Source organism: Silene latifolia, chromosome 4 (assembly GCF_048544455.1).
Source record: "Silene latifolia isolate original U9 population chromosome 4, ASM4854445v1, whole genome shotgun sequence".
In the NCBI taxonomy this organism is placed as follows: Eukaryota; Viridiplantae; Streptophyta; class Magnoliopsida; order Caryophyllales; family Caryophyllaceae; genus Silene; species Silene latifolia.
The window spans coordinates 104,622,297-104,633,615 of record NC_133529.1 but is presented as its reverse complement, the minus strand read 5'-3'; the positions used below and the strand labels follow the sequence as shown (position 1 = coordinate 104,633,615).

The 11,319-nt window shown below is 32.7% G+C and overlaps 1 pseudogene; it reads right to left on the bottom strand.

The window, feature by feature from the left end:
• Positions 1 to 3,609: 3,609 nt before the first annotated feature.
• Positions 3,610 to 10,988, bottom strand: LOC141652376 (cytochrome P450 CYP72A219-like; annotated as a pseudogene).
• Positions 10,989 to 11,319: the final 331 nt, after the last annotated feature.

Genomic DNA, 11,319 nt, shown 5'->3' with positions numbered 1-11,319 from the left:
CTCGACCGAGTGAGGGACCGAGTGAGACCTTTAATTTTGTGAAACATTCTGATGTGGAGTCACTCAACCGAGTGGCGGTTCATTCGATCGAGTGGAGCTTCACTCGACCGAGTGCCCTATCACTATCTCTTAGTACCCGTGAAAGTTGTTTCGATGGGGCCTTACATGTGTAAACCTCCATTTTCATATTTCCTCTCATATTCCGCCAAATTCTTATCCTCTTATCACTCAAAAATCCATAAATAATCCCTTCAAGCCTTACCCTAAAGATCTTGTGCATACCTTGAAGATTCACCTTCAAATATTCATTCCTTTTTATTGTTCATACCTTGTAAGTAATCTTTTCACTATCTCCTCTTTATTCTCTTGTTAGTAAGTAAACCCTAATTTTATAGTAATGTGACACCCCCATACTCCAAGTGCCTTACCAGGACCACTCAGGTATAGGAACGTCACCATCTCGGTTACCCGAGGCAATGAATATCATAAGACAATAAAGAAACGTAATTTAAAAGTAAATATAGTTTAAGTGATTACATGTTTCAAACCAAAACTGTTAAATGAAATACAATTCCAAAACCAAACTGTCTACTATCCAAAACTGAACAACTAAAGGACATCGTCTGACACAGCGGAAGACTCTTCTAACTGCAAGTGATGACTAATCCCAGCTAGCCCATATGCATCATATCAAACCTGCTCAACAACTGCTCACCATCCCCGAATGGATCACCACAGTTTTTCAAAACAAACAACAGGGTCAGTACTAATTACACAATACAAATCACGATAAAACAATGCCAAACAGCTCAATCGTCACATCAAACCCCAAACTCCATAATCAATCTTCACACAACTGACTACACACTAAAGTGTGTAGTCCTGCCAGAGTATCCATCCAAACAGATACTCCACACCGCAAGTGGGGTACCGCAGCCGTTCCCACCTAAGCCCCGCTCATCTCAATCGAGCGATAAACCCATGTTCATTAATGTGCACATCCCCTCCTGTGGCAGGTTCCACATAGGGCGAATCAAGGGTGTGAAGCCACTCCCGCAAGTGACTCCACTCAGCCAGGGACGCACCCCGAAGATCACAGACAGATAAACAGTAATCACAACACAAAACCAACAACCGCCTGAATCAATCAATAATACGAAATCACAACCGTCCCCAATCAATCAACAATCACTAACTACAAAGACAATCACCACACATTATGTAATTAATAATTTGTAGGAAACCCTACTTGGAACGCAATCACAAATCAGACGATCTAGCAGCTGTCTCAAAACCTCTCTTCTACGAACCCTCCTCCTATACACATATTCATACAATTACTACCACAACAACACAATCATAAAAACCCCCAATTCCCAAATTAGGGTTTAACTAGCATTAACCAATTGCTTTAAAAATGGTACGTAGAACTTACCCTTGGCGCAAGGATCACAACGGTATAAAGAACAAAGGAATCCGACACCTCTAGCTCCGGGATTTGCCAATAATGCGAATGAATCGAAAAACGTAGTTTGCAATCTCTCTTTTTGTGTATTAGGTTTGTAAAAGTGTTTAGGAAAAGATGACGGAGTATTATATATATTAATCCGCATTATTAACAAAACCCGTCAAATATCACCCGATAACCGACTTACTCGATCGAGTAAGTCACGTACTCGATCGAGTGCCAAGGCTACTCGATCGAGTACCCTACAGGAAGACTACTGTTTGTTATACCAAAACATACTTACTCGACAGAGTAAGCCCCACTCGATAGAGTACCCAGAGACTCATAAAACCGTAGTATTACAAGTAATTATACTATGAGATTTTAATTAGGGCTTGACTAATTAAGTGGGATAATTAAGGGTTAATTAGTACTATTAATTATTGTAGAATGTATTTGTGATAGCAATCCTTAATTAATTGTAGGATGTGTCTTCTTAGAGGAGGATTAGTATGCTTGCTTGTGCTAATTTGAGTTTTCTAAAAGGTAGGTTAATCCTACTTGGTTTCAATATGTTTGGATGGTCATGTGAGTCATTATTGTATGGTCATTGAATTATAACATATTTTTTGTCAATTCATATGTTACTAGAAATGCATTATTACATGATGTTGGTTATGACGACTCGAGAAGTCGGAATATTAAGGAATTGATATTCATATCGTATTTGGGATCGTGTTTCATGATGAGTCGATAATTAGCATAATGTGTGGTATCTTACATTTACTGTGTTTGTCATGTATATTGGAGGACACGCCTTTGTCGTTTTCCATCTCTTAACATAACAAAAATAACTTGACTACCAAGTTAGCTAGAATTAGGAAAACTATCCTAAAGAATTTCGGAAAGTGTAGCAACAAATCAAATTAAATAATTTAACTCAAATAAAATAAATTATTGTACTTTATAGTACTTACTTCTAAACTCTAAACATACTAGGATATGACTCCTTATGTAAGAAACCTCGACATCACTATCTTGGACGGCAAGTAAACGTGTGAACTCGTCTGAACAATACTAGTGGAGTTTGCACACTCATGAGGGGGTGTTTACTACCCTTCAATTTGACATATTCCGTCCCAAGTTAATATGTTAACTTGACTTGAGTCAATCTTAAACCCTTCGACTAACTTGGAAATGTCACGACTTATTAATACTTCATTGTTACTCATTGCTCCTGTATCAGAAACACTTTTTGCCAAATTCATCCAAAAATGATAAGTTTTACAATTGATCTTACAAGGGTCCCATATACTGTAATTGGCCCCATCCATCAGAAAAACAACATGAGGCATTTATTTTTTCTTGTCCCTTCAGCTATACTAACGTAAAATTAATTGTGAATTGTTGTTGTGGGAAGTTTTTGAAAAAACCTATCATCTTTTGATAATATGACGTATAGGGGTTGAGGACCCACATAGAACCACAATAACCTATTTTTATTATGGATGCTCTTAGCAGGTCATTTACAAAAACCCGAAATAAGTGAACTGCAACCAACCAGAACTTGTCCTGTATTATATCAGTAATGTTGGTTGATGGACTTCATCCTTTTGATGTCTAAATATTACTGATTTATAATTAATTTACTACTGTAAATGTCATTTAATCAAGAAATAATGCCAATAATATGACATGAGATTTTCTAGGCAAACGAAAATTCAACTAACATGGAGGCTTGACATTTCTTACTCTTAACAGTAAAATATGCCGTAAAGATGATGAAGCATACAAGAACGTTTAAAAAATACTCACTCTGTCCCAAACATCATTTTTATTTTATATTCTTTGTGACGAGTATTTTAATCACAGACAAACAAATAATTTTAACTCTCAATTCGCGAAAGTCATAAAGACATTAAAGTAATGTTGTACAATAAAAAGAATTCACTTAACGAAAACATTTCATAAAAATTTACTCTAACAATATAACATGTGTCTAAAATTATTAGCATTAGTCCATATATATTGAACAACTTCGTTCACTTACTCGGTAAAAAAACATAATCGTTTCCTCTTATTCAATCATGTTTAGAGACATGTCAAAGTACGTACGAGTATGAATTAAGACACAACAATAATTATTCTATCGGAGAATAACTTTACAAACGATGAAGTATTAAATTAACTCCATATCCTGGACGAAGTGTGCCACGACTAATCGTAGGAGCATGAACATACGATGGTGAGAGATCCAAACGAAAGCGTTGTAGTATCATTGACAATCCCAATTTAGCTTCCATCAAGGAAAAATTCGATCCGATACAAATGCGAGGGCCCCATCCAAACGAGAAAAAACAAATATTTCCTCCTGCGGCTTTGAGAATCCCTTCAGAAAACCTCTCGGGATTAAATTCTTTCGCATCGATACCCCAAAATCTCTCGTCTTGGAGAACATACAATAATTGTGCTTGGAAATGTACACCAGATGGTATTACTTTTCCATCAATTGTGATATCATGGCTAGCTTTTCGATCAAGCGTAGGTGTGGGTGGATACAACCGTAAAACTTCATGCAATATCAAATTTACCTGGAGGGAAAAAAATATCATTAATTGTTAAACATCAAACAATACATAGTTATGTCTTATAGCTGCCAAAAAAAATTAGTTGCTGGTACGGTATAATTCTTTAGATTTAGCCATTTTCCAGCTACGTGATGAGAATTTTAAATAAATGGTGTGCACCAAAAAAACAAAGGCGGCCTTTATTTGTTAAAAAAAAAACTTAGTTTCAAGATTGTTTTATGCCTCTGTCCATTCAATCCAATGAACTAATTTACTTTCTTGGTCAAATTTTACAATCTGCGATCGTAGATGTTTAAAAACCTTGTTGCTAGTATTTATAATTACCGTTAAAAATTATACAACGAAATTATATTTTCAAAAATAAATGAATAAAAATATTGTCAAAATGTAATCTTAAAGACGATTATTTTTGTTTTATTTTTAGGGTTACTTTTCAAACTATTTGTTATTTTAGGGTCCATTTAAAACTATTTTCCGCAAATGGGTCCATATCATAAAATTTTCATTTCTATTAGATTTGGAAAAAACCGCTACTTGAAGTAACGACTTTAGTCCGAGGTAAAATTTTGATAAAAAAAGATTTACAAGTACCAAAATCGCTACTTGAAGTAACTTTGGTAAGATATCATGGCCTACTAACTAGTGAAGTAATGACTTTTGTCCCAGGTAAAATTATTGACACTAAAGTCATACATCAGAGTATTTTTTTTTGTGAGAAAAAAATCCGAAAGGGCTTACTTTAATAACGAAATATCAAAACAGATAGCATTGTTAACGATCGGTTTTCTAATGTTCTAAAATATATCATCATTAAAGCTAATTTCAACATAATATGTGGTTGCCTTTTGTTTAAAAGTTATAATCAATGGCATAAAAAAAGAACTTGTATTGCTCGATCATGGTAGACAATTTTACTAAAGTGTTAGAATAATGATCAGAGTTAAATTAAACATACTCCCTCAGTCTTCTAAAAGAATTATTAGTGGCATATGAAGTATTTACGTACCTTTTTAAGACGGGTTAAGCCTTCAAAATCAGGTGCATTATTACCAAAAGTGCTAAAAATCTCTTCCCGTGCTTGTTCTTGCCAATCTTGATGCTTGCTCAATAAAATAAGAGTCCATGCAAATAGTGATGAAGTGGTATCTTGTCCAACAATATAGAATAATTTGCATTCTTCAATTACCTCTTTTACACTTAACTTTATATTAGATTTTTTACCATTGTCTTGTATTCCTTCTATACTAGATGTTAGCAAATGACCTAGTAAGTCATCTTTGACTTTTTCTCCAGCATTCATTTATTTTTGTCTCCTTAAAATCATGCCTTTTAGTAAGGTTTCTATTTCCCTTAGTATTTTTGTGGCCCTCTTGTTTGTTTTGGTAGGCAAATACCTAAAAAGGTAAAAATTACAATTAATGCATATACTTGATCGTGGATCCTGCCATAACATTGTCTTGTACAAAAATTTATATTCGTCATTTCCCGCCAATACTATATAAAATATTTAATAGGTATACACTTTAAAAAAATCCGTAAAATATGTTTATATTCGTTGAAAAACATAGCGCAACCACATGAATACTTAAATAGTTAAATGGTTGCTAAATAAATTTGGTCACTACTTATCATATATGTGTTACTGTGTTAGCACTAATTGATATTTCATAAGACGCAATATTGAATATGTTACATAAATGTCATAACATTCATTTTCATTGACAAAATTTGTATTTTATTATATTAATTTGACGTTAGCTCAATCAATTTAGGTGTTTCTTCAAATTATTTGTAAATTGACTTTAACGTTTATGAAAATCACACAATTTTTCACGCTGGTTGTGCGTCGTGTAAATTGCTCATTATTAGGAATTTATAGAAGTTTTAATTATTAATTTTCTTAGGCCCTAATCACAACGCACACAAATTTGAGTTTAATCATATCTTTATAAGAAAAAAATCGACAAGAACTACCTATTATATAACCATTTTATAAAAGATTCCTTTTAATATAAATTCTTGACTGGCAAAATTTGACTTTATAATAATGTAGTTGAAGAGATGTTAAAAATCGACAAAAAAGGTTGTTATTTAATTTGACCAACTTTTAGACTCTAACATGACCCAAAAGCCATATAGACTTTACCCGCGTTTTACCAGTTCTGAAATACACCGTCCCGTATTTTACCAAAACCTGTATTTATTGGACCCATATGGCGGATCTAAATGTACGATATATTGCATGGGAACGGAGTGAGTAAATATGAGAAAAGAAAGTACCTCGATCCAGGAATATAAACTGATTGTTTGGCGCGAGCATTGATCACTAAGTATTCTCGTAACAGCTCAAATACTCTCCGGCCTTCTTGAAAAGTGCTCCCAAATGCCGCCCGTGAGATGGCGTCGGCGGACATATTATGTAGATCCGCCCATATTTCAATTTCTTGTGACCCGGTTGTAGATGTTTTTTTCTCCCATTCTTGAATCATATCTTTAAAAGTCGAATAAAATGCTGGCACCAGATGCTAGTAATTCAAATAAAACACAAATACTAATCAGTTGTGCAATGTCTTACATCTACAAGCACTAATTCTTGCTTTATAGTTATTGTGAGCGACTCTCATATATTGCGACAAACAAAAACTAACTATTTTATGTTAAAGAGTAGTCATTCTATAACAATATAAGGTGGTCACTTTTTAATTTTTCTATTAAGTTCTCTTAAAGGGTCGTATCATACGACGGTCTTATACTATAATTTATGTTCTTGCTTAAATAAGAACACAGTTTCACTTAACAAGCCAAATGATTTATTCCTCACTTCCGATTCAACTGTCATATTTACCTTTTTCACGTTTGTCAATAATGTATATTTTTCGTACTTTTATACTCGTTAAAATGTTGAAGATCTCACATGAATTAAACAACCAAGATCTCAAATGAAAATATTTCTTCTTTTATATTGAAAGAAATCTTGAAGATTCTTCTTATTTATGGAATAATGTCTAAAAATGAAATGTAACAACATAATTTGAATAGAGGGAATGTATAATCTAACACCACACGACACTATCTGTCGTATGGTTAAAACGGGTCAAGTATCATAACATTTGTGTACATAAGACAAATATATTGCTTTTTGTCATGCATCCTTATATACACAAGTGGTATGTAATTTAACCGTCGTAAGTTTAAGACACATAATATCGTCATAAGGAAGACTTAGTGTCTAACACAAATTCTCCATGTTAAACTTTTATAAGTATTTGAGTTGGGCCCTCCTTTTCTCCCCTCCTAAAGAAAAAAGAAAAATCCTAATATCTTATAAGGGGATGTCATTTAGCAACTAGACCTATTAAAATATGACTTGACCCAAAAACTAGACTGAAACCCGCCTGAAAATAACACGAAAATAATCCGATCTTTTCAACCCTTACTCGAAGAGATAAATATAAAAATTAAGAATAACTATATGTTTATAATTAAAATAAAGGAAATAAACATTTGTAAAAATGCATTAATTTGACCCGTTTATGACCCAACCCGAATCCTGTATAAACCCGATCCGTACAAACCCGTATTTTAAAAACCTGAAATAGTCCTGACCCGTATTTTACCTGAACCCATAACCCACCCGACCATCTCGTTTGACAGGTCTAGTATCAACCATTAATTTGATTTACATTATATGAAGAACAGTTATTGTCCTCTTGTTAGGAGATTTTTGGTCCCCGTCAATTGATTTCTTCTCTTAATAAAAAAAAAGTTGTCATCATTGCAAAGGAGCCAGAAGATCAGTATCATAATGGTTTGATATATGGTAGTATGATACTACGGATGCCGTCAGATTCTGTTCAAAGCTATGCAAGATTCGAAAACCCTTTCGCGAAAAGAGTGTATAAAGAAATAACAACATAGTAGAGGATGTGCAGAAGCAAAACAAATCAAGCTTAGTAATCTTTGTTTTAATAAAAATTTACTTTATTTAATTTTAATAGATTTATAACCGGTCAAAATTGACATATTCTATAGATGACGTACGAATCTCTCTTAAACTAAAAGAATAAGAAACTCTAGAATTTTTCCCGCTCAAATTTTTAGTAAGAAATTGAACCTTCTATATTTGGCTATATTATTCTATTGAAATATTCTATACAAATTGGGCCTAACAAGTGAACATATAATTTTTAGTAGAAGTATCTTTCAAGACCAATGTGTGAAATAAGATTACAATATACCAAATTATGTAGCATAACAAATCTTTCACCTTAAATAAAATATACCAAATAATATTCTTATTCTTACGAGATTTAGTTGTTGCCCCATTTTTAACTCATCCCCACTAAACTAAAAGAATAAGAGTTGCTCACAATTTTTCCGCTCAATTGATTGATAAATATGATAGGCCCACCTTAAAATGATGACTTTTAATTTATTAACTAAAACTTTCATCCACAGAATAAAATATTACAATCTAATCAAATGTCAACTAAAATAGGATTAACATTGCCATTATTCACGCTTAATATACCCGTAGTATACTAATTTGTTATTTTTTAAGTTGGTGGTTGGAGTTGATAAAGTTTCAATTTTATTTGTTTTTTTTTTCTAAAATAAATTGTCCTTTTTTTTTAAGTTAACTAATCTTCATTAATATGGGTTGTTCTTAATAAAGGATAAGGAGTAAGAATCAATAATTCCAATTTTTCTATTAAAAATAAAAGAAAAACGAATATAGGGGTAAATAATATTTTAGTTGTTTGTAAATCGTCCTTCTAAATGTAACGTATACTGTTTATATATGTTTTAGTTATAAGGTCAATATATGCTTTATAATAACAGAGTACTGGCCCTATATTAGATTATATTATTCCATAATAGGCAGCTATCATTATTTTTAATAATAAAAATAGATTCACATAAAAATAATTTAATCTAAAAGTCCATTGAATAGTAAACCTTTTTTTTTTTGAATTTTATTAATATTATAATCAGTATATTACAACATACTATTATAACTTTCACTAATTTATGTAAAACAATTTAATTTTTACAAGATCAATTAATGTAAACCTCATAAATGCCGTGCTTTAGCACGAGATCTCAACTAGTTTTTATTAATGAAATGATGCATTTGCTTAAGGAAAAAAAGTATTTGAGTTAGTTTTAGGATAAATAACAAAACTTTAGTGATGAAAGTGTAACTACGTATTGTAATTTTAGAGCTAGCATGTTTGACCCAACCTGAACTCAAGAAAACCAAACCCGACAGAACCTAAAAATTGTGCAAATCGAAACAAACCCGGCCTAATAGAGACCCGTAACCTGACCTCAACCGACTCAACTCGACCCGATATTTACCCGATTAAATTGATGACCCGACAATTATTAAGCTAAGTATTGAACATAATGAAAGCGATTTAGTGTTAAGTTTGATACGTTTGACTTAATAATAAAGTAACTAAACCAAATAATGGTTGAAAGACTAATTTTATTTAATGTTAAAAGTTGAAGTAATGCGATAAAATAACTAGATATGATAATAACCAGACTTAAACTCGACCGGACCCAATATATCAATCGACCCGAAAGGGTAGACTGACCTGATATGACCTGATCCTGATATGCTCCAACCCGACTTGACCCGACTGACCTAATTACCACTCTTGTATTTGACATTATGACCCATTTAATTAGTTATGAACGATAAGACGGTCAAACCTTGAGTTTTTCCATGTGGAAAGCAGGAGTGATCAACTTGCGCTCTTGAACCCATTTGTGACCGTTCAGCCTTGGCAGTCCTTTGGTCAGCATCTTAATGTAGTGATTTGGTGTAGGTTTTTGAAAATCATGCACCTTATTGAATATTTCACGTATTAATTCCGGTTTCGTAACAAGTATTGTTGGAGTTGGTCCTTCCCATATAAATGAATTTTCACCTACATTCATCTCCACCTTAGTCTTGCTTCACATATCAAGATCAAATATTAGAATATTAAAATATATTTTTTTATCTATTGATTGGGTCATAATCAAACTCACTAGTCAAGATTTAAACGTTCAGTGATCTTGAAATGATTGGTCGAGACATAACAGGTTATTCAATGGACATACGTAGATCGGGCAAACGATGAACTGGGTTGGGTTCGAGTCTGGTATGTTCGGCTCGGTTCAATATCGGGTTTGCAATTGTTTAAGGTCAGGGTAGCGTAGGGTATGGCCGGGTCATAATTAGAGTGCATTAGTATAAATTCGGGTCGAGTCAATTCGAGTTTGGTTTCAACCAAGATTTACTCTTGAGTTCGGGTATCGAGTTAGGAATTTATCAAATTATGGGTTCATTTAGATTAGATAATTTTTACATGTCTAGACATTCCTACTAGGAAGACTTTTTAGTCACAAGTGAACTCAATGCAAAAAAAAAAATTCCCGTCTGGCCAATAGCATTGAACAAATTAAGAACAGTAAATCTTGCTTCGGACAAGTATTTCTCTTAAATTTTAAAACGGGTGATTACTATTATATGGTGCTAATACATACAGAACATATGTCAATTTCTAGGCACCTTGCCATATGATTTGAAATGTATTTAACCTATTTTAAGATTTAAGAAGGATACCTCCTCCGTCTTCAACAAGAATTTGTGAATTAAAAAACAAATTATTAAACATACCATATTTTTGAATGGTTTTGCTACTAAAAGGAGTTATCAGATGAATAAAATCATTAGAGAAAAACTCCATAGGCTTAGAGTTGTTTTCCTTAACCATGGAAGATTTATCTTTTGTATCCCCATAAAATACCCTATAAGGATTGCCTTGAAATCCTTGTTTCCTAAGACAACGTTCTAGTCTCGTTGGCCTTAACCATAGCCAGTTCAGTGTTCTCCATAGCCAACCTACTATCACAATAGTAACCATAGAAGTTACAACATTGCTTATACTTATCTCCATTTTTTTTTACTCTTTAGTGTTGAGGTGGGTCTAAATGCCTAATGTAGGTGTTTATTTATATTACTATACGTTTATATGAGAATTGGAGGATCTCAAATGTGAATTGATGTCTATATTAAAAATTATAATCTCAAATGCGACTTGATTCGAAATTAATAAATAATATGAGAGGATTTCTTGGAGATAAGGATAAATACGTCACTTGAAATAAAATCACAAAAATAGTATGTAATAAAATATCTTGAAATGTTTTCTTCCTTTTTTTTGAAAATCTGAATCGGGTTTAAAGTATAATTTAAAATCTTTGTAAATTACCTACATTTAAGCTAAC